Source organism: Balaenoptera ricei, chromosome 5 (genome assembly GCF_028023285.1).
Source record: "Balaenoptera ricei isolate mBalRic1 chromosome 5, mBalRic1.hap2, whole genome shotgun sequence".
NCBI classification, from domain to species: Eukaryota; Metazoa; Chordata; class Mammalia; order Artiodactyla; family Balaenopteridae; genus Balaenoptera; species Balaenoptera ricei.
In genome coordinates this window covers 14,750,562-14,774,751 of record NC_082643.1, presented here as the reverse complement: position 1 = coordinate 14,774,751, position 24,190 = coordinate 14,750,562, and the positions used below count along the sequence as shown (strand labels likewise).

At 37.9% G+C, this 24,190-nt stretch overlaps 1 protein-coding gene across 4 annotated transcripts in view; it reads right to left on the bottom strand.

The window, feature by feature from the left end:
- Positions 1-24,190, bottom strand: part of PDLIM5 (PDZ and LIM domain 5) — a 209,853-nt gene that overhangs the window by 27,861 nt on the left and 157,802 nt on the right. The window lies entirely within an intron of this gene.

Genomic DNA, 24,190 nt, shown 5'->3' with positions numbered 1-24,190 from the left:
TTCTAGGATTGGGACAAACAATGAACATGGAAAGTCCAGAATATCTTGTCAAATTAGAAGGCAAGAATGCTATCAAAGAACTAGAGTTGTATCAAATGGACTTAAAGAAGCAGATGAGACAGCCTGAGCATTAATAATAATAATAACTACAAAGGATTGAAATACTTCAAATAAGTTAACATGAACTCACAATGATCCTGGAATTAAAAAAAAACCACATTGATCATCTTTAGAGGATGCTAAGGAAACAATTCATTATTTTAAAAACCCATAAAATTTAATAAAGAGGAAAAAAATCAAGCTTTACAATTTATCACCTGATAACCAATCATGTTTCAACTATATTCGCTTACTTCCCTGCCGTCTCTGAACTACCCTGAAGCAAATTCAAGATTTATCATTTAATCCCTAACATTTCAACATCATTTCCAAGAGTACTCTTTTTAAAAATCTACCCATAATACCATTATCACACCTAAAATAAAACAAAAATCTCCTTATCATCATCAAATAACCAATTTTCCAATTTACTTCTGATTAACCTCTGTATTAGTTTTCTCTCGCTGCTGTAACAAATTACTAAAAACCTATTGACTTAAAAACAGCACAAGTGTATTATTTTACAGTTCTCCTACACTGATATTACCAGGCCAAAGTCAAGGTGTTGGCAGGGCTGAGTTTCTTCCTGAAAGCTCTAGGGAAAATCCATTTCCTTGCTTTTTTCCAGCTTCTAGAGCTGCCCAAATTCCATGGTTGCTCCACCATCTCAAAGCCAGCAGGTTGAGTCCTTCTCATGCTACAGCACTCTGACCCTCTCTTTGCTTCCCTCTTCCACTTTTAAAGGCCCTCGTGATTACAATGGGCCCACCAGGATAATATCCCTATTTTAAGGTCAGGTGATAAACAATCGTAATTCCGTCTGCATCCCTAATCCCCCTTTGACATGCAAGATAACATATTCACAGGTTCTGGATATTAGGACATGGACATCTTTGGGGGGGCATTATTCGGCTTACCACACATACCCCAACACAATGTTAATCAGGATCCAAATAAGGAAGGTCCATATACTACATTTGGTTTATGTCTCCTAAATCTTTTAGTTTGTAATCCTTTCCATCTCCCCACTCCTTGCAATATACATGTAGAAGAAACTAAGTCTCTAGTTACATGTCTATGTGTGTATTTGAACTTTTTTTACAGTAAAAAGTTAAAGAAAAATTTTATACATATTAAACTGAATTGTTTCATCTTACAACAACAATATAAGGTAATATTATTACTATTTGATGGGTCAGGAATACAAAGCTCAGAAAGGATAAGTGATTTGCCCAAAGACATGTACAGCAATAAAATGAAGCAAATATTTTTTGAATAACTACTATGTACCAAATAATGTGCTAGGCTTTACTGCTGCAAACAAGACAGATAGGATTTCTGCCCTCATGGAGTTTAAAGAAGGTTACAGACCAGTAATTAGTCAATTATGTTATAGTGGGGTTAGTGCTAGAATGATGGAAAGATAATCAGTTTAATTATAGATGTTCATTCAGTCAAGTGTATACTTGCAGCCTACGGTGTGGCAGGTACTGTGTTATACGCAGGTACCCAGTAGAGTAGGTGTACATGTTTTGCCCTTTCCCTCATAGAGCTCAAGCCTTTTTTTTTTTTTGAGTTGGAGGTGCTCGTGGTTCATCTAAGTATAGACAGTCTACTGAATACATGAACTCAGGAAAAAGATCTGAGCTAGAAGAATGATTCAAGAATTATCAGCATATTGATGACAACTGAGGCTGTGGGAATAAATGAAATTGTTCAGGGAAAGAGTAGCATGAAATAGAAAAGCTCGTACGGTACAAGACAAATGACAGAAATACTTTGGGAACAGAGAGAGAGGTAGGAGAAAAACCAGGAGAGTGCATCATGGAAGCCAAAGAAGCAGAGTAGAGAACATGGGATCCAAAACCAATTCTATCTGACTCCAAAGCCTATGTCCCTAAGCATTCGTTCACCACATATTTATTATGTGCTTACTGTGTGCCAAGCTCTTTGCCAGGCACTACCTTGACCCAGGAAAATACGAAGGCAGATCTTCTCGACTGTGATCTAAACGTGGAAGTACTAACTTCTAGACCCGTTTAGAAGGAGGGGATAATGATAATGATAATGATGATTATCTTCGGCTATTTTAACTTTCTTAATAAGGCTGCTATGGTAAACTTAGGAATAATGTATGAAAGCATTATTTTTTTGTTTGCCCTGGTATGCCTAACATCTTAGATCATCACTTTTAAGTCCTTCATGTACCTGTAAAAGATAAGTTTATTACAGAGATCTAACTTTCTTTTCCTAGACCTGGCTGCCCATCCTTTTCAGCCATTATATTTAACGGCTTCAAAGTTCTTAAAATATAACATTTGGCTATAAAGCTGATTCTTTATATTTTGAGAAACATTTCAGAGAATTTACATAAACTGCTTCAGAAAGGGAAATATAATTACAGATCTAACGCTTTTGCTAAAGACAAAGAGGCCTGAAGCATTAAATGTTGAATCCATTTTTGTTGTACAAACTATATGGATATAAATATTTCAACTACTATATTTGAATTAAGAGAAAGCAACAGAGAAAGTTACAGCAGTAAATCTATGGATAACCATGAAATATGTTTTAAGAATCCTGTAATATTTCATTCTCATTAAGTCAGAAATAAGGCTGAAATTAAGAATCTTAACATTCTCCCTCAAAAGAAAAAGAAAAAGGACAGATGTTTACAGCCTGGACAAGACGGAGGAGTCATATGTGAGGTTTTACGGTGTCAAAAACAACCGGCTCTACCACAAGGGATATTCCTGTTATAAACACTGAGGCTGACGGTGTCCTCATATAAATAACTGGGCTACATCAAAGTGACACTCTGGCACTCTTGGGGAGATACAGTATTATAATTCAACATCTCAGAGAAGATGTTCACGAAGGTATGGTAGAAATTTTACACACACTAAATTGGGTAGCAGTGTTGGCAACACACTTGCATATTATCACGGGCAGCAAGCGCGTTCCTCTCTGTCCTGTCCCCAACCGCCTCAAACAGATGGTGGCCATGAGAAGCGTAGAATCTGTGCGTTTTGTCTGTCAAGCCCCTTATGTTGAAAGCATAAACAACAGTCTACTCGTCATAATCCAGGCATGAAATCATATCCAGTAGAAATAGAAAAGGTTTAATGTTGAGCCAAGATCTAGGATCAGAGGAAAATACATTCTAGAGAGGTTTGTACAACTTTTGTTAAGTGGAATCAAAAAATTTTTTAATTCAATGATTAAAAGCAAAATTGGACAGATTAAACTATTATCATTTCCCTAAGCAGTGGAGAATGCTGGTATGTACACCATAAAGAATTGGAACAGGTGCGCCCAAGCCTCAAAGTATCGAATATTTCCGCAACTTCAGGAGGTTTGTTTCTTCCATTAGCAACCAGCCTTTCAACTCTTAAGAACGCAGATTAAACTGGATCTCGGGTGTCTTAATTAAAGTGAGTGTGGGGACTTGGATTAGGTTTTCTCTTCTTTTTCAATTTTTTGCTTCACATATCATTAAAATTCGGGATACGAAGACTTGCCTTTATCACCCTACTAACTAACCTTACATAGAAAACTTCCATTTGGTCAGAGTTACAACTAAAAGAAACCCAGTCTGTACCTTGTAAATAAAGATAACAGATCTTAAAATATCTGTTTTTGCCAACATTCTATTAAAACCAACAAATTATTTATCACTTACAGAGTTTTCTAAATCATCTCAATACCACTGTTCCAATTTCTAATTTTATAATGAGAAGACAAGACCATGCTCTAATCATGGGCACTCAATGTGCTTCATGCTAAGAGAGAGGCATGGGGGAGGGAGTGAGAGGGAGGGGAGGGGGAAAATAAAGAAAACGAAACAAAATCAAGATAAAATAGTTAAAAAAACCCACAAATCTGAGGCGTGATTCATGACCTCAGGCATACTAAAGAGGATCACTGGTAAACTCATACAGACTGTGTAAGCTAAGAATTTATTTAAAATATTAAATTGGTAGAATTTTACTCATATTTGAATGAGAAAACCATAAGGACATATATTAAAATTATTTATACTCACATGATGTCTAGAGTTCTCACATATTTTATTGCCAAAGTAACATGAAATCCAAATGGGCTTGGCTTTTTACCATTTTCCCACCAATTTTCACCTATTTATTTTAGTGAGAAAGCAACCTAGTCTTAGAAATAAAGTCTGAGAAAGTGACCTCAGACTTGAGTGCTCATATAAATAGGATTCTTTTAAGGTAGGCAAAACAACTGAAGCAGAAAGGGAAAGAAAATTTAAGAAGAGCTCCCCATGTCAAACAATACCAAACATGTCTCTAATGATGAATACAAGTTACTGGAAAATGTAAAACCTGGGATACTCCTACGTTTCTATTACTACTATTAATTCTCTAAGGTATCTTTCTCAATTAAAGTCATTAGATCTCTAAAATAAACAAAACTATATTATCATTATCCAAAGTTATGCTTGAATTTCATATCTTTTAAAAGCAGAGAACATTGCTCAGCTATTTTATGCTGCAGGGAGCAGTATCTCTAGCATAATGACTGACGTTAAGAGACACTTGGGCTCCTCGTTCTTTTAATTTCTAGTTGTGCGAACTTCGAAATTCCATCATTTGGGGACTTAGTTTCTTCACCTGTAAAACAGCAAAAATAATAGCTACCTCAAAGTGTGAGAGGGTTAAATAAGGTACTATAAGTGTTTACTTATAGTTCCTTGAATGTGTAAGAAATGCTTCATAAATGTCAATTATTTTATACTCTGACATAAGATCTTAACATTGTTAAAAAAAATAAAGTATCCACTCATTCAAGAGCTACCTAGTGAGCACATTCAGTGTTTTAGATCTAGGAACTCTTCTGGTATGAAAGATACACCCAAAAATAAGATACCTGCCCCCGAAGAATTTATCTTCTTATGGGTGATGTTCACAATCAAAGTGAACAGAGTGCTTTAGGATTAGTGCCTGTCAAGAGTGCTCATGACCCCCAATAAAGTGTGCATCTACTGTGCAGAATTATCAAGCATAGTTTTACTTATTCCTGTGGTTTAAACCTAGGGTTGGTAATTTTTCTTCTGTAAATGGCTAGAGAGTAAATATATTAGGTTTTGTAGGCCATATGGTTTATGTTGCAACTACTCAACTCTGCCACTGGAGCACAAAAGGGGCCACAGACAACATGTAAATGAATGAGCATGTCTGTGCTCTAATAAAACTTTATTTACAAAGACAGGTGGTAGGCCAGATGCGGCCAATGGCCATAGTTTGCCACTGCCTGGTTTAAATCATATGCATTAATAATAAGAAGTAATAATTCTTTAAAAATTTTATCAAAGTATAGTTGATTTACAATGTTGTGTTAATTTCTGCTGTATAGCAAAGTGACTCAGTTATACATATATATTCTTTTTCATATTCTTTTCCATTATGGTTTATCACAGGGTATTGAACATAGTTCCCTGTGCTATACAGTAGGACCTTGCTGTTTATCCATCCTATATGTAATAGTTTGCATCTGCTAATCCCAAACTCCCAATCCTTTCCTCCCCCCACGCCCCCTCCCCCTTGGCAACCACAAGTCTGTTCTCTATGTCCGTGAGACTATTTCTGTTCCATAGATATGTTCATTTGTGTCATATTTTAGATTCCACACATAAGTGATATCGTATGGTATTTGTCTTTCTCTTTCCGACTTAAGGAAGTAATAATTCTTTATGAAAAGCATATGTGAATAAATCCAGGTATCTTCCCTTACAAAAGATTTAATATTTTAATCTCAGGATGAGATGAAAATGGGGAGAAAGAAGAGCTTTCAATACAGTGCACTTGCATCAGAACTGGGAAGCTTCCAAGATGGGAAAAAATTCCAGTAAGAGGACATTTAAAAGAAAAAAAAAAAAAGAGGGCGGTTCATGGCTGCTACTTTTATTTTTTCCTATATGAGAGCCATAATTCTAAACAAAAATATATTTGTTACATAAAGAGATAGAGCATATTTATATGCTTCACACCATGATTTTGACAATGGACAGCTCCAGTCAGGCCTCTACGGCAAGTGGACTGTTTAGTTTAATGATGTCAAAATGCAGGGGAGCAGATGGCAATAAAACATTATTAGAAGAGATGAAACATACGCAACTGGTAGCAGTTTACTTATTCATATCAAAATTTAAAAATGGAACCAATAAATCTATCCATCTTAGCTAAGCAAATCTAGTTATCTCGATTTATTACTGCAGCCTAAAGCCTACAATGAAATTTGGGATGGTTGTAGAAACAGTAATTTCCTTTCTCACCCCTATCTTCTTTAGACTTCAAATAAAATATAGAATTTATATCCACTTATAACTGAGATGCACATCATTCAGTCTTTGATCTAATCAGATCTCACAAATACATTCGAGTCTTCCTTGAAAAAAAACAAAGAATACATCAGATCTCCCCAAAGCTCTGTCCATAGTGAATAAAGAAGCTTTTTCTTATTGCTAAAATGTAGCATACACCAGAGGCAGGGTATGATAAAGGGTCATGTTAACTAGAATCTTAGCTAAATTTTTTAAATGTAGTTGAGATGCAATGAAAATGTTACTTGAAACAGATCTTAGTAATTGCTAGTTACCTAGTTTATCCGCCCTATGCAATCCTTTCTAGACTATCCCAAAGAGAGTTAGTTCTCCCTAAATATATTCACTGATTTTACCCTGTAATACAGAAAATTGAACTATTCAGTCAAAATAACTGGGTTCAAATCACTACAGGACTCTGAACAATTCTTTTGACATTTCTCAGACTCTGCCACTTCATTGGGAAAATGATGCCCATTTAAAATTTTAATGACATTCTCTTACTGTACACTCTGAATAAAAAGATACTTTTAAAAGCTGCAAGTATTATAAAAACATAATTTTTTTTACTGCTAATCAATGATACCCACCATTTTACTGTTAAAAGAGGATATCTGTTCCCTTCGAGTCTACCAACTACAGTCTTGAGTTCCAAATGGCCGAATGGTGAGTACTCCACAAAGACAGGATGCAACAGAAACTAAAATTAACTAAATATTCATTTTGAAAGCAAGTTTGTGTCTTTTTCCCTTTTTCATTTGACCAAAATAAATTTACTGTGTTACTAAAAGATCTTCCAATGATCCCAACTTTTCTATTTATAGCTTACTTGCATTGTGCTTCTTCAAAACACAATTCATATTTTAAAAACGAATCACAACTTTTTACAAGTCTCATTGTCAAGTATGAGCCGTTGCCTTTACTACGTATATTAAAATTGCTCCATAAAGAAAAAAGCAATTCACTAATAAAAAGCCTATATACAGGTATCCCCCACTTTTAGAAAGTTTGTTTTACGCCACTTTACTTTTATGGAAGACCTTCATTGGTACTCATTTTCACTAACTCAGAAGAAATCCGATTTTCACTTTTATGAAAAAAGGCAATCCCTTCTTTGCTTTACGTGATTTTGACTTAATGAAAGGTTTCACAAGAACCTCTGCTTTCAGATAGCAGGAGAAACTTGTACCTGATACATATAAAGGGAATGATGCCATAAGTAGAACACAGGGAAATATCTGTTCAATATAGAGTCTCAGAGGTTAAGAATGTCTAATATTAAATGATAAAATACTACCAGTGTATTGAGTATGTCACTATAATAGACACTAAATACCTTTACTTTCCTCTGTAGAATGTCTCTCTCCATTGGACACATTTAACAATAAAAGTAAAAAAAAAGAAATCCAATAATTTCTTGCTAACATTAGGAGACAGAAGAATAAACGAGGAGTTGTGTGTGTAATTAAAGCACGAAGGGGGCACTGTTCTAAAATGCTATAAGAACTGATAATGAAAACAGAAGAAGGAAAAATTTCAGCACAGCTAGACAACACTAACTACTGTGAAAGAAAACATAACAAAGCTTTTTATTTTCAATGGCCCTATGAAATAAGGTCACACTGCTTCCTATAGAAAATGGTGATTAAAGTATTAGCCAAGACTATATAGCTCCATGATTTTCTGGGTAAGAAATTACAAGTTATTTATTAAAAACTTATCACAATGTTAACACATTGAAGTATTATTACAAATGCTCTCAAAATCAACATGTTTTGAAAGTGGGAAACAAGGAAAAAGCCTGTAATTAATGAAAAAAAAAACCTGAAAGCCTATTTACGGACTTAAAGCTTTCAGAACTACATACAAATAACAACATGAGTATTTAATTTTTGATCAGTGAGATTCTACAGAATTTTTCTTCTTTTGTCTTGGAAGAAACCTCTTTTCCATCTCATAATGTTTATTTCCATGACAACATGTAGTATAATACATGTGCTTCCTGAAAAGGTAAGCAATTCGGTGAGGATCGTGCCAAAGCCACCAGTCTCCTATTTGCCACTATAAAGAACTGAAAGAGTCAACATTTACAAAATGCTGACTTCGGGGAAATCAATGCACTCACCTGAGGAAATGCTGCAAAAACAGACTATGTTATAACAGTAAACTTTAAGTTATTTCTCAAGTACAATACAAAATGCAATCCACTCAGATTTATATTTTGTAACTACACACGTTACATAAACAAAGCTGTATTCAACCAAATTTTTGTGCCATAGTCTGACTTAGGACAAAGTATAGTTTCTTCAAGCCAAGTACAATCCTCTACCAGGTTTTAACAGAGGATACGTGAATACTCCATAAGGGATAAAGCTCCCTAGGGAAGCACTGGTTAGAACTTGCCTCCCCAGCAGGTTTAAGTGTAAGTACTTTGCATTCTCTTGTTGGAATTCTCTTGGTTCGCACTGCCAATGCCCAGGGTAATGTTCATTATTATCACCCCTATACTGGATTACCTCAACAACCTCTCAGTATTCTGCAGGACTCCAGTCTTAATCTCTACATTGAAGTCATCATAATCTTTTAAACACATGAACACTATCATGACCTCTTAATCATGCAAATCTGACTGTGTCACTTTCCAACTTAGGAATCTTGTAATGGCTTCCTTTCGGCATCAATCCACACTGTTTTACTTTCAAAGCCCCTTCTGACCAGCCCCACTAACGCATCCAGCTTTCTTTCCAGCCACTATACCATCCTGGATATACTGAACTACTTGCCCTTCCACCAAGAAGGCAAGTTCTCTGACAGCTTTTGCATATGTTGTTCTCTCTCCATCTTGGCCTCTTCCTAAAAATATTCAAGGAACACTGACTTCATACAATTTTACTTTAGGCACAAACATGAATACTGTGTTCTTGCATAAAATACGACTCCACTATAAACAAACACTTACTACACCTCAAGACTGTATCACTGGAATGTTATGGGCTCTTTCTCCCCTTTCCATTGATCCAGACCTCCACGCCTTCTGGATCTTGTTATCGGATTTAACTCTTTGTATTTACCTTGAGGGTTTTTTTTTTTTTAAATTGATTTCTGTTACTGGCGTTCTGCATCCAAGTTAATTTGTCTGTAGAGACAAGGTGGGTGAATATCCCTAATATTTCCTCTGCATTCCACTGCTTGGTTCCTTATATGCCATTAAGTTTCCAAATTTTTTGAGAAAAAATATCCTGTGATACGGTTTCAGATCTATTACTAATTTTTTTTAATTACTGGAAAATAAAAATAAGAGCACTAGTTAGAGTATTGCTAATGTTCACAACTTTTAAGGCTTCTGGGAGTTTAATGCTTCAAGGACAGTGGAGTCCCCTTCTCCTCTACCAATGTGCATAGTTCTTAATGGCAGCCATTGGCAGATAGCACGTCCACCTTTGTTCAAGGACTGTTGCGGGAATTTCAAGTCTGATAGGAGGAAAGAACAAAGCCTGGAGAATTCCTCAAATCATGTGAAGATGTCCAAAATAAGACAAACTAATCTATCTACCCACTCACTCACTCACTCACTGACATTTACTGAGGGCCTATAAATGGTGCCAGCTATTGGGTAAGTGCCGTAAAACAAAGATTAGTAAGACTTGGTCCCTGTCCTTAAGGGGATCTAAAAACAGTGGTGAAATACACATATGTAAACAACCAAAATGAACATGATGAATGTTATAACAAAGCAATCATCAAAATTATGTAGGAACACAGAGGAAGAACAGGCAACTATTTAGAAGGCTCAAGAAAGGTTCACAAAGGACATGACACCTGGTTGTAAAGAGTGAAGAGAAAATTTCAGGGGTGGAAGGGTGGGAAAGCATTTCAAATACAAGGAGCCTCTTGTACAAAGCTCAGAGGTGTGTGCCTGAGGAACGGTATGAACTCGTGAACCTCAGTGTGGCTGCACTGGGGGGCCATGAGGAACGACGTCACAAAACGCGGCTGGAGGAGAGGCTGGCATGAGGGTGCGAGAGGGCTGTAAGCCCCGTTAAGAAGCCAGACCTTTAATATGTGGGTGGCAGAGCGCCCAAAACATTTTCAAGCAGGAAAGTCACAGGAGGAGAACTGTTTTATTGGATGGTAACAGTGTAAGTTACTAATACTATCATTAAAAGGAATAAAGGGATACAAACTTAACCTTTCTTGAGTACCCTCTATGGACCAAGCACTTCAATATATTTATATCATTTGAACTTCCGAACAATGCTCTAGTGGACTTTCTGGACACTTATTTTAATAGATCAAGAAATCGAAGGCTCAGAATCCTCCATCTGGGGAACATTTCTGGCTTTCTGAAATTCCTACCCGAGGTCAGGGGTACCTATTCTTAGGCCCCTCCAGTCAACAAACTGTGATGAACAATAGGCCTGGAGGAGTTTCAAGATGGCGGAAGAACAAGACGCGGAGATCACCTTCCTCCCCACAAATACATCAGAAATACATCTACATGTGGAACAGCTCCTACAGAACACCTACTGAACGCTGGCAGAAGACCTCAGACCTCCCAAAAGGCAAGAAACTCCCCACGTACCTGGGTAGGGCAAAAGAAAAAAGAAAAAGCAGAGACAAAAGAATAGGGACGGGCCCGGCGCCAGTGGGAGGGAGCCTTGAAGGAGGAAAGGTTTCCACACACTAGGAGCCCCTTCGCGGGTGGAGACTGCTGGGGGCGGAGTGGGGGAGCTTTGGAGCCACGGAGGAGAGCGCAGCCACAGGGGTGTGGAGGGCAAAGCAGAGAGATTCCCACACAGAGGAGTGGTGCCGACCAGCACTCACCAGCCCAAGAGGCTTGTCTGCTCAGCCGCCGGGGCGGGCGGGGGCTGGGAGCTGAGGCTCGGGCTTCAGAGGTGGATCCCAGGGAGAGGATGGGAGTTGGCAGCGTGAACACAGCCTGAAGGGGGCTAGTGCGCCATGGCTAGCCGGGAGGGGGTACGGGAAAAAGTCTGGAGCTGCCGAAGAGGCAAGAGACCATTGCTTTGGGGTGCGCGAGAAGAGGGGATTCAGAGCGCCGCCTAAATGAGCTCCAGAGATGGGTGCGAGCCGCGGTTATCAGCGCGGACCCCAGAGGCGGGTCTGGGATGCTAAGGCTGCTGCTGCCGCCACCAAGAAGCCTGTGTGCAAGCACAGGTCACTCTCCACACCACCCCTCCCGGGAGGCTGTGCAGCCCGCCACCGCCAGGGTCCCGTGATCCAGGGACAACTTCCCCGGGAGAATGCACGGCGCGCCTCCGGCTGCTGCAATGAAACACTGGCCTCTGCCGCCGCAGGTTCGCCCCGCCTCCTCCGTACCGCTCCCTCCCCCCCGCCTGAGTGAGCCAGAGTCCCCGACACAGCTGCTCCTTTAACCCCGTCCTGTCTGAGTGAAGAACAGACGCCCTCATGCGACCTACACACAGAGGCGGGGCCAATCCAAAGCTGAACCCCGGGAGCTGTGCGAACAAAGAAGAGAAAGGGAAATCTCTCCCAGCAGCCTCAGGAGCAGCAGATTAAATCTCCACCATCAATGTGATGCACCCTGCATCTGTGGAATACCGGAATAGACAACAAATTATCCCAAATTGAGGTGGTGGACTTTGGGAGCAATGATTTATATATATATTTATATATATATTTTTCCCTTTTTCTCTTTTTGTGAGTGTGTATGTGTATGCTTCTGTGTGTGATTTTGTCTGTATAGCTTTGCTTTTACCATTTGTCCTAGGGTACTGTCTGTCTGTTTTTTTGTTTGTTTCTTGTTTTTTCTTAGTATAGTTTTTAGCATTTGTTATCATTGGTGGATTTGTTTTTTGGTTTGGTTGCTCTCTCCTTTCTTTCTTTTTTTTTTTAATTACTTAAAAAAATGTTTTTTTTACTTTTAATAATTATTTTTTATTTTTTATTTTATTTACTTTTTTTCTTTCTTTCTTTCTTTTTTTTTTCTCCCTCTTATTCTGAGCTGTGTGGATGACAGGGTCTTGGTGCTCTGGCTGGGCGTCAGGGCTGTGCCTCTGAGGTGGGAGAGCCAAGTTCAGGACATTGGTCCACCAGAGACCTCCCAGCTCCACGTAATATCAAATGGCAAAAATCACCCAGAGGTCTCCATCTCAATGCCAAGACCCAGCTCCACTCAATGACCAGCAAGCTACAGTGCTAGATACCCTATGCCAAACAATTAGCAAGACAGGAACACAACTGCACGCATTAGCAGAGAGGCTGCCTAAAATCATAATAAGGTCACAGACATCCCAAAACACACCACCAGACACAGACCTGCCCACCAGAAAGACAAGATCCAGCCTCATCCACCAGAACACAGGCACTAGTCCCCTCCACCAGGAAGCCAACACAACCCACTGAACCAACCTTAGCCACTGGGGGCAGACACCAAAAACAATGGGAGCTACGAACCTGCAGCCTGCAAAAAGGAGACCCCAAACACAGTAAGTTAAGCAAAATGAGAAGACAGAGAAACACACAAAAGATGAAGGAGCAAGGTAAAAACCCACCAAACCAAACAAATGAAGAGGAAATAGGCAGTCTACCTGAAAAAGAATTCAGAGTAATGATAGTAAAGATGACCCATAACCTTGTAAATAGAATGGAGAAAATACAAGAAACGTTTAACAAGGACCTAGAGGAACTAAAGAGCAAACAATGACGAACAACACAATAAATGAAATTTTAAAACTCTAGAAGGAATCAATAGCAGAATAACTGAGGCAGAAGAACGGATAAGTGACCTGAAAGATAAAATAGTGGAAATAACGACTGCAGAGCAGAATAAAGAAAAAAGAGTGAAAAGAATTGAGGACAGTCTCAGAGACCTCTGGGACAACATTAAACACACCAACATACGAATTATAGGGGTCCCAGAAGAAGAAGAGAACAAGAAAGGTACTGAGAAAACATTTGAAGAGATTATAGTTCAAAACTTCCCTAATATGGGAAAGGAAATAGTCAAATCCAGGAAGCACAGAGAGTCCCATACAGGATAAATCCAAAGAGAAACACATCAGGACACATATTAATCAAACTATCAAAAATTAAATACAAAGAAAACTATTAAAATCAGCAAGGGAAAAACAACAAATAACATACAAGGGAATCCCCATAAGGTTGAAAACTGATCTTTCAGCAGAAACTCTTCAAGCCAGAAGGGAGTGGCAGGACATATTTAAACTGATGAAAGGGAAAAACCTACAACCAAGATTACTCTACCCAGCAAGGATCTCAGTCAGATTTGAGGGAGAAATTAAAACCTTTACAGAAAAGCCAAAGCTAAGAGAATTCAACACCACAAAACCAGCTTTACAACAAATGCTAAAGGAACTTCTCTAGGCAGGAAGCACAAGAGAAGGAAAAGACCTACAATAACAAACCCAAAACAATTAAGAAAATGATAATAGGGACATACATATCGATAATTACCTTAAATGTAAATGGATTAAATACTCCAACCAAAAGACATAGACTGGCTGAATGGATACAAAAACAAAACCCGTATATATGCTGTCTACAAGAGACTCACTTCAGACCTAGGGACACATACAGACTGAAAGTGAGGGGATGGAAAAAGATATTCCATGCAAATGGAAATCAAAAGAAAGCTGGAGTAGCAATTCTCCTATCAGACAAAATAGATTTTAAAACAAAGACTATTATAAGAGACAAAGAAGGACACTACATAATGATCAAGGGATCAATCCAAGAAGAAGATATAACAATTGTAAATATTTATACACCCAACATATGAGCACCTCAATACATAAGGCAAACGCTAACAGCCATAAAAGGGGAAATCGACAGTAACACAATCATAGTAGGGGACTTTAACACCTCACTTTCACCAATGGACAAATCATCCAAGGTGAAAATAAGTAAGGAAACACAAGCTTTAAATGATACATTAAACAAGATGGACTTAATTGATATTTATAGGACATTCCATCCAAAAACAACAGAATACACTTTCTTCTCAAGAAATCATGGAACATTCTCCAGGATAGATCATATCTTGGGTCACAAATCAAGCCTTGGTAAATTTAAGAAAATTGTAATTGTATCAAGTATCTATTCTGACTACAACGCTATGAGACTAGATATCAATTACAGGAAAAAAAATCTGTAAAAAATACAAACACATGGAGGCTAATCAATACACTACTTAATAACCAAGAGATCACTGAGGAAATCAAAAAATACCTAGAAACAAATGACAATGAAAACACAATGACCCAAAACCTATGGGATGCAGCAAAAGCAGTTCTAAGAGGGAAGTTTATAGCAATACAATCCTACCTTAAGAAACAAGAAACATCTCAAATAAACAACCTAACCTTACACCTAAAGCAATTAGAGAAAGAACAAAAAAACCCCAAAGTTAGCAGAAGGGAAGAAATCATAAAGATCAGATCAGAAATAAATGAAAAAGAAATGAAGAAAACAATAGCAAAGATCTATAAAACTAAAAACTGGTTCTTTGAGAAGAGAAACAAAATTGATAAACCATTAGCCAGACTCATCAAGAAAAAAAGGGAGAAGACTCAAATCAATAGAATTAGAAATGAAAAAGGAGAAGTAACAACTGACACTGCAGAAATACAAAGGATCATGAGAGATTACTACAAGCAACTATAGGCCAATAAAATGGACAACCTGGAAGAAATGGACAAATTTTTAGAAAAGCACAACCTCCGAGACTGAACCAGGAAGAAATACAAAGTGGAAACAGACCAATCACAAGCACTGAAATTGAAACTGTGATTAAAAATCATCCAACAAACAAAAACTCTGGACCAGATGGCTTCACAGGCGAATTCTATCAAACATTTAGAGAAGAGCTAACACCTATCCTTCTCAAACTCTTCCAAAATATAGCAGAGGAAGGAACACTCCCAAACTCATTGTACGAGGCCACCATCACCCTGATACCAAAACCAGACAAAGATGTCACCAAGAAAGAAAACTACAGGCCAATATCACTGATGAATATAGATGCAAAAATCCTCAACAAAATACTAGCAAACAGAATCCAACAGCACATTAAAAGGATCATACACCATGATCAACTGGGGTTTAACCCAGGAATGCAAGGATTCTTCAATATACACAAATCAATCAATGTGATACACCGTATTAACAAAATGAAGGAGAAAAGCCGTATGATCATCTCAATAGATGCAGAAAAAGCTTTTGACAAAATTCAACACTGATTTATGATAAAAACCCTGCAGAAAGTAGGCATAGAGGGAACTTACCTCAACATAATAAAGACCATATATGACACACCCACAGCCAACATCATCCTCAATGGTGAAAAACTGAAACCATTTCCACTAAGATCAGGAACAAGGCAAGGTTGCCCACTCTCATCACTATTATTCAACATAGTTTTGGAAGTTTTAGCCACAGCAATCAGAGAAGAAAAAGAAATAAAAGGAATCCAAATTGGAAAAGAAGTAAAGCTGTCACTGTTTGCAGATGACATGATGCTATACATAGAGAATCCTAAAGATGTTACTAGAAAACTACTAGAACTAATCAATGAATTTGGCAAAGTAGCAGGATACAAAATTAATGCGCAGAAATCTCTTGCCTTCTTATACACTAATGATGAAAAATCTGAAAGAGAAATTAAGGAAACACTCCCATTTACCATTGCAACAAAAAGAATAAAATACCTAGGAATAAACCTACCTAAGGAGACAAAAGACCTATATGCAGAAAACTATAAGACACTGATGAAAGAAATTAAAGATGATACAAATAGATGGAGAGATAGACCATGTTCTTAGATCGGAAGATTCAACATTGTGAAAATGACTATACTACCCAAAGCAATCTACAGACTCAATGCTCCCTATCAAACTACCACTGACATTCTTCACAGAACTAGAACAAAAAATTTCACAATTTGTATGGAACACAAGACCCCGAATAGCCAAAGTGATCTTCAGAAAGAAAAACGGAGCTGGAGGAATCAGGCTCCTGGACTTCAGACTACTACAAAGTTACAGTGATCAAGACAGTATGATACTGGCACAAAAACAGAAATATAGATCAATGGAACAGGATAGAAAGCACAGAGATAAACCCATGCACATATGGTCACCTTATCTTTGATAAAGCAGGCAAGAATATACAATGGAGAAAAGACAGCCTCTTCAATAAGTGGTGCTGGGAAAACTGGACAGCTACATGTAAAAGAATGACATTAGAACACTCCCTAACACCATACACAAAAATAAACTGAATATGGATTAAAGACCTAAATGTAAGGCCAGACACTATCAAACTCTTAGAGGAAAACATAGGCAGAACACTCTATGACATAAATCACAGCAATATCCTTTTTGACCCACCTCCTAGAGAAATGGAAATAAAAACAAAAATAAATAAATGGGACCTAATGAAACTTAAAAGCTTTTGCACAGCAAAGGAAACCATAAACAAGACAAAAAGACAACCCTCAGAATGGGAGAAAATATTTGCAAATGAAGCAACTGACAAAGGATTAATCTCCAAAACATACAAGCAACTCATGCAGCTCAATATCAAAAAACCAAACAACCCAATCCAAAAATGGGCAGAAGACCTAAATAGACATTTCTCCAAAGAAGATATACAGATTGCCAACAAACACATGAAAGAATGCTCAACATCATTAATCATTAGAGAAATGCAAATCAAAACTACAATGAGATATCATCTCACACCGGTCAGAATGGCCATCATCAAAAAATCTACAAACAGTAAATGCTGGAGAGGGTGTGGAGAAAAGGGAACCCTCTTACACTGTTGGTGGGAATGTAAATTGATACAGCCACTATGCAAAACAGTATGGAGGTTCCTTAAAAAACTAAAAATAGAACTACCATACAACCCAGTAATCGCACTAAGGGGCATATACCCTGAGAAAACCATAATTCAAAAAGAGTCACATACCACAATGTTCATTGCAGCTCTATTTACAATAGCCAGGACATGGAAGCAACCTAAGTGTCCACTGAAAGATGAATAGGTAAAGAAGATGTGGCACATATAAAGAATGGAATATTACTCAGCGATAAAAAGAAACAAAATTGAGTTATTTGTAGTGAGGTGGATGGACCTAGAGACTGTCATACAGAGTGAAGTAAGTCAGAAAGAGAAAAACAAATACTGTATGCTAACACATATATATGGAATCTAAAAAAAAAGGAAAGAAAATGGTCAGAAGAACCTAGGGGCAAGACGGGAAAAAAGATGCAGACCTACTACAGAATGGACTTGAGGATACGGGGAGGGGGAAGGGTAAGTTGGAACAAAGTGAGAGAGTGGCATGGACATATATACACTACCAGATGTAAAACAGATAGCTAGTGGGAAGCAGCCGCATAGCACAGGGAGATCAGCTCGGTGCTTTGTGACCACCTAGAGGGGTGGGATAGGAAGGGTGGGAGGGAGGGAGATGCAAGAGGGAAGAGATATGGGAACATATGTATATGTATAACCGATTCACTTTGTTATAAAGCAGAAACTGACACACCATTGTAAAGCAATTATACTCTAATAAAGATGTTAATAAATAAATAAATAAACAAACAAACAAATGGGACCCAATGAAACTTAAAAGCTTTTGCACAGCAAAGGAAACCATAAACAAGACGAAAAGACAACCCTCAGAATGGGAGAAAATATTTGCAAATGAAGCAACTGACAAAGGATTAATCTCCAAAACATACAAGCAACTCATGCAGCTCAATATCAAAAAAACAAACAACCCAATCCAAAAAAGGGCAGAAGACCTAAACAGACATTTCTCCGAAGAAGATATGCAGATTGCCAACAAACACATGAAAGAATGCTCAACATCATTAATCATTAGAGAAATGCAAATCAAAACTACAATGAGATATCAACTCACACCGGTCAGAATGGCCATCATCAAAAAATCTACAAACAATAAATGCTGGAAAGGGTGTGGAGAAAAGGGAACCCTCATACACTGTTGGTGGGAGTGTAAATTGATACAGCCACTATGGAGAACATTAAGGAGGTTCCTTAAAAATTAAAAATAGAACTACCACATGACCCAGCACTCCCACTATTGGGCATATACCCTCAGAAAACCATAATTCAAAAAGAGTCTTGTGGGAGTTCCCTGGTGGCGCAGTGGTTAAGAATCCGCCTGCCAATGCAGGGGACACGGGTTCGAGCCCTGGTCCGGGAAGATCCCACGTGCCGCGGAGCAACTAAGTCCGTGTGCCACAACTACTGAGCCTGCGCTCTAGAGCCTGCGAGCCACAACTACTGAGCCCACGTGCCACAACTACTGAAGCCCGCACGCCAAGAGCCTGTGCTCCACAAGAGAAGCCACTGCAATGACAAGCCAGCGCACCGCAACAAAGAGTAGCCCCCGCTCAATGCAACTAGAGAAAGCCCGCGCACAGCAAAGAAGACCCAATGCAGCCAAAAAATAAATAAATAAATTTATAAAAAAAAAAAAAACAAAAAAAACAAAAAGAGTCTTGTACCACAATGTTCATTGCAGCTCTATTTACAATAGCCAGGACATGGAAGCAACGTAAGTGTCCATCGACAGATGGATGGATAAAGAAGATGTGGCACATATATACAATGGAATATTACTCAGCCATAAAAAGAAACGAAATTGAGTTATTTGTGGTGAGGTGGATGGACCTAGAGTCTGTCATACAGAGTGAAGTAAGTCAGAAAGAGAAAAATAAATACTGCATGCTAACACATGTATAAGCAATGTAAAAAAAAAAAAAAGGTCATGAAGAACCTGGGGCAGGATGGGAATAGAGACGCAGACCTACTACAGAATGGACTTGAGGACTCGGGGAGGGGGAAGGGTAAGATGTGACAAAGTGAGAGAGTGGCATGGACATATATACACTACCACATGTAAAATACAAAGCTAGTGGGAAGCAGCCGCATAGCACAGGGAGATCAGCTCAGTGCTTTGTGACCACCTAGAGGGGTGGGATAGGGAGGGTGGGAGGGAGGGAGATGCAAGAGGGAAGAGATATGGGGATATATGTATATGTATAGCTGATTCACTTTGTTATAAAGCAGAAAAACACACCATTGTAAAGCAATTATACTCCAATAAACATGTTAAAAAAAATAAAAAATAAATAAATAAAAATAAATAAAAGGTTAAAAAAATAAAAATAAAAATGAAAAAAAAAAAAAAACAGTAGGCCTGATCTAGCAAAGCACTGCTTATACTCTAATGAATTGGTCATTCTCATTTAGTTTATATAATTAAACTAAAGTTAGAAAACTGATGTGCATCAAACATATAGTCCTTCAGAACTTTAAGACTGGATTTGTGAAAAAACATCTGACTATATTTGTTAAGATAGTAATATTTTATATATATACTTGTGTCAAATGAATTAAATTTACCTAACCTGGTACCTATAACCTAAACAGAATCTAAAAAAAATATTACATAGCAAATTAGGGCACCTACATAAACACAGGAACATATTTTTAAACTTATATGATTAAATTTATGAACTTTTTAAGAATATCTATCTAACCACTTATTGTATATAATATGAAGGTTTTGAGTATTAAAAAACCTATTAGACATACAAATATAGTGAATTAAAATATTAGTATAAAAAAGTACAAATCCTCAATTCTGAAAAATATCAAGAAGAATCTCACCTTTTATGTATTTTTCTAGATCAAGTAAACAAGTAAACACTTCTAAAGGGACTACTGCATCTGAATTATGGACGTATTACCAAAACACAGGGCAAGTAGGCAGTAGTATTGCTAGCTTACTTAAAAACTCAAGCATGGATTCTCACTTCTTTTGTATCTTGCTACTTTCATGTAGACTTTGAACTTTTTAACACTTTACATCTTAAAATATTTCTCTCTTTGTCACTCACTGGCAAGCTTGTGCATGTGTGGTGGTGTACATGAAAACTATATGCCCGAGAAAAACAAAAGGATCCAGTCTAAACCATAATGCTGTTACATACACACCTAGTTCCTATTTACCAACTGGTATTACGTTACTGTCTTCTTGAAAGACTTCTGGATACACAGGTTATAGTACACCACAAGTGAAATGGTCTAAGATTTAATTAAAGTCAGAATTTCAGTGGAGGTAATAGAAACCTTGACAGGTTCAGAATACACTAGTAGGTCTTGAAATTTCAATTAGCCCCTTCAATGCAGTCTTTTTTTTTTTTTTCTGTTAGCATTTCAAAACTAAATTAATCATCCCAAATACACAAAAGTATGACTAAAATACTTACTTAAGTAAGTGACTTTCAAACTTTTTCCTAACTATAAAAAACAATAAGAAACACACTTTACCTGATGTTCATTTTACCTGCTGATCTAAAATATATGTTTGTACGTGTGTATAGATATACACTTATATACATATATATAATCTAAAGCCACATTTTCATAACATGATACCTACCCTTAAGATACTTCATACAGTAGAATATTCTCATATTTTCTATTCAATTTCATTTTTTAATGAAAATACTGGTTATGATCCATTAAACTGTTTCATAATCAACTAAGCAGGCCACAGACTGCATTTTAGTGATTCTAATCCCATCCTTCCCACTCAACTGTAGGAATTACTTTAAAATGACATTATTAGTGGGGCTTCCCCTGGTGGCACAGTGGTTGAGAATCCGCCTGCCAATGCAGGGGACACGGGTTCGATCCCTGGATCTGGGAAGATCCCACATGCCGCGGAGCAACTAAGCCTTGCGCCACAACTACGGAGCCCATGTGCTGCAACTACTGAAGCCCGCACGCCTCGAGCCTGCGCTCCACAACAAGAGAAGCCCCCGCTCGCCACAACTAGAGAAAGCCCGCAGGCAGCAACGAAGACACAACACAGCCCAAAATAAATAAATTAAATAAATAAATTTTAACAAAGAAAGAAATGCCTTAAAAATAAATAAATAAAATAAAATGACATCATTAGCGATAGGCACTCTTGGGTGACGGTATGAGGGTAAGGGGAATAAAAAATCTTTTTTTTCCCTCCTTCTTTACCCACACTAGAGCACAGCTGTGAATTACCAAGAGAAAGACACCTTAAGTTCTCAATGTGAGAGAAGCAATGCCACCTGCTTAGCACTTCATCTGAGTCCACACTAGTGCAGTGACTTGCCTTTGTAGCTTTTGCACCCTTTGGTTGGAACTGTCCTTTTCACGGGTGAGTTGTGAAGAACATAAGAACCCATCATGTGACAGTTACCACCTTCTGAATCAAAAGAACTTTTCCCATTTGCATTAGGAAGCCCTTGAAACTATTTATCAAAGACTAAGTAGATTCTGGAGTGTTGTTTTGTTTTGGGTTTTTTTGAAATATGGTATACTGTTAGGTAGAGTAGAATAAAAGAACTTGAGTGACTGGGAATTTTGTATTTATTTTACAATTTTTACAAAATAGCATAAAATAAGTAAGTTTTACATAACATAAACTAAGTGCCAGTTTGTAGCACCCAGAGCAAGATAAACAGCAGGAGTTCTGCAAATATTTTCTGATTTGAGCTAAGCATCATGATGTAATTCAACTAAGACTTCACAATGGCAAAACATTTTCTTTCAATAATAATTAATGCTTTACGTTATATAATGTATAATTTTCTATCCTGTTATAGTTTTGCTCAAATTAGATTCAGCTATACCTTCTGTAAAAAGATTAATATTTTAAATACTAACCATGTGAATCATGATTATAGTTAGTTGCCTGCTTTGATTATTAAATTAGACTGAGAGAAAGAAGGATTCGATCGCCCTCTTGTGGTAATTTTGCTGTAGTGTATCCTCCAGGAGTTCCACGTCAACTGGAATTTTTTTCTTTTTACTCTAGTAATAGGCAGAGTGGTCTTCTGTCCATAGTTTCTGAATTTCCAAAGGCACTACATATACTTTCTGCCCTTCACAGTACATATACTTGGTAGCCTCCCTTCAGTTTCTACCTCTGAAATTTAGCCTTTTCCTTGCTCTTTTAGGAAACATTCTCCTGTTCCCTTCCAATTATCATACCAAAAATTTTTTTATGAAAGTTGCTTTCAGTATTCTAATCACATACAAAATAATTACAGCAACTCTCCATCGACATAGATAAGCTTTAAGTAAATGGAAATAATTAAAAATGTGTGGGGCTAAGGTGTCAGCATTTTTTCCAAGAGGACAGGTCTTGCTAAGTCAATTAATAGTCCAGAAATTTCAGAGGCTAATGATATTAGCCTAAATAGTTTAAGTTTTCAAAAGTAATAAAATAGCCTTTTCTTTAAAATAGTCTAGATCATATACAGTAGCTTTCCTCTTTCTCCCACAGCACAAAGCTTTGAGCTTCTTTGCAAAATTAGTAATGGTAATTCAAGAATACACAAAATGACACTATGAAATAAATTTTAACTATATAAAAAATTCATGATTTCTTAAAGATAATTTACAATAAGTGAAGTTAGTGTTAATGTATTTAAATGCTATGGAAAATACAAAGATGGATTCCTAATTAATTACAAGTTCACTTTTTCCACTCTCGTGAACTGTTAAAAAAAATGTTCTTAAATAATAAATGACCGGGCTTCCCTGGTGGCACAGTGGTTAAGAATCCACCCGCCAATGCAGGGGACACGGGTTCGATCCCTGGTCCGGGAAGATCTCACATGCCGCAGAGCAACTAAGCCCGTGAGCCACAACTACTGAGCCCACGTGCTGCAACTACTGAAGCCCGTGCGCCTAGAGCCCGTGCTCTGCAACAAGAGAAGCCACTGCAATGAGAAGCCCGCGCACCGCAATGAAGAGTAGCCCCACTCGCTGCCCGGGCGCAGCAACAAAGACCCAATGCAGCCAAAAATAAGCAAAATTTAAAAATTTAAAAAAAAAAAGACCTATTTTTAAAGCTATCATATTTTTCAAAGCAGCCCCTTGTGTAGTCAATCAATACTCATCCCAAAACTGATGAGGGAAGACTAGAAATACATAGGGGATTAGGTTAAAGAAGTCCCTTCTTCGCAGAGGAACCAGGACTTTCACAAGCGGGGTAGCACGGCATGTCTCAGTAACTGAAGCTACTCTACTAAAACCACAGCGCAGATAATAAATTGGGAGCAGCAGGAAACGAGCTTGAAAAGTTAGCAGGGGTCAGAGTGGAAAAGGTCTTAATGATTAGTGAAGGAGGGGGAAACAGGCCAGCACTTGAAGCAGGAGAGTGACACGGGCAAGTGAGAGCTTCAGAAGGTCACTTGCAGTAAGGAGGACAGACTGACAGGCTGAGAAGGAGATGGGGAAATTAGTTAGGAGCTGTTTGTAAAGACCAGGGCCCGAACCAAGCCAATGGCTGTGACCACAAAGAGGAGAAAAGAAATTTGAGAAATACTAAGATGTGGAATCGTTAGGTATTAGTTACTGTGAGAACATGGGGGTGGAGGCGGGACTCTCAAGCTTCCATTCTAGCTTTGGCGCCTGGGTGACTGTGACATCTCCAGAGACAGGTATGATATTTTCAGGCACACTGCATTTGAGGTGCCACCTGGAAACAGTAAGGAGGTCAACAAGTCTGAGGGTACGGAGATCAGGAGAGAGAGGACTGTAAATTATCAGTGGCCGGGTAGTAAAAGGAACCTGGGTGAGAGATCATTCAGGGAGAGTGTAAAGAGGTAAGACTAAGGGTGGGATCAGCGACATTTAAGTATAGCCCCGTCTTCC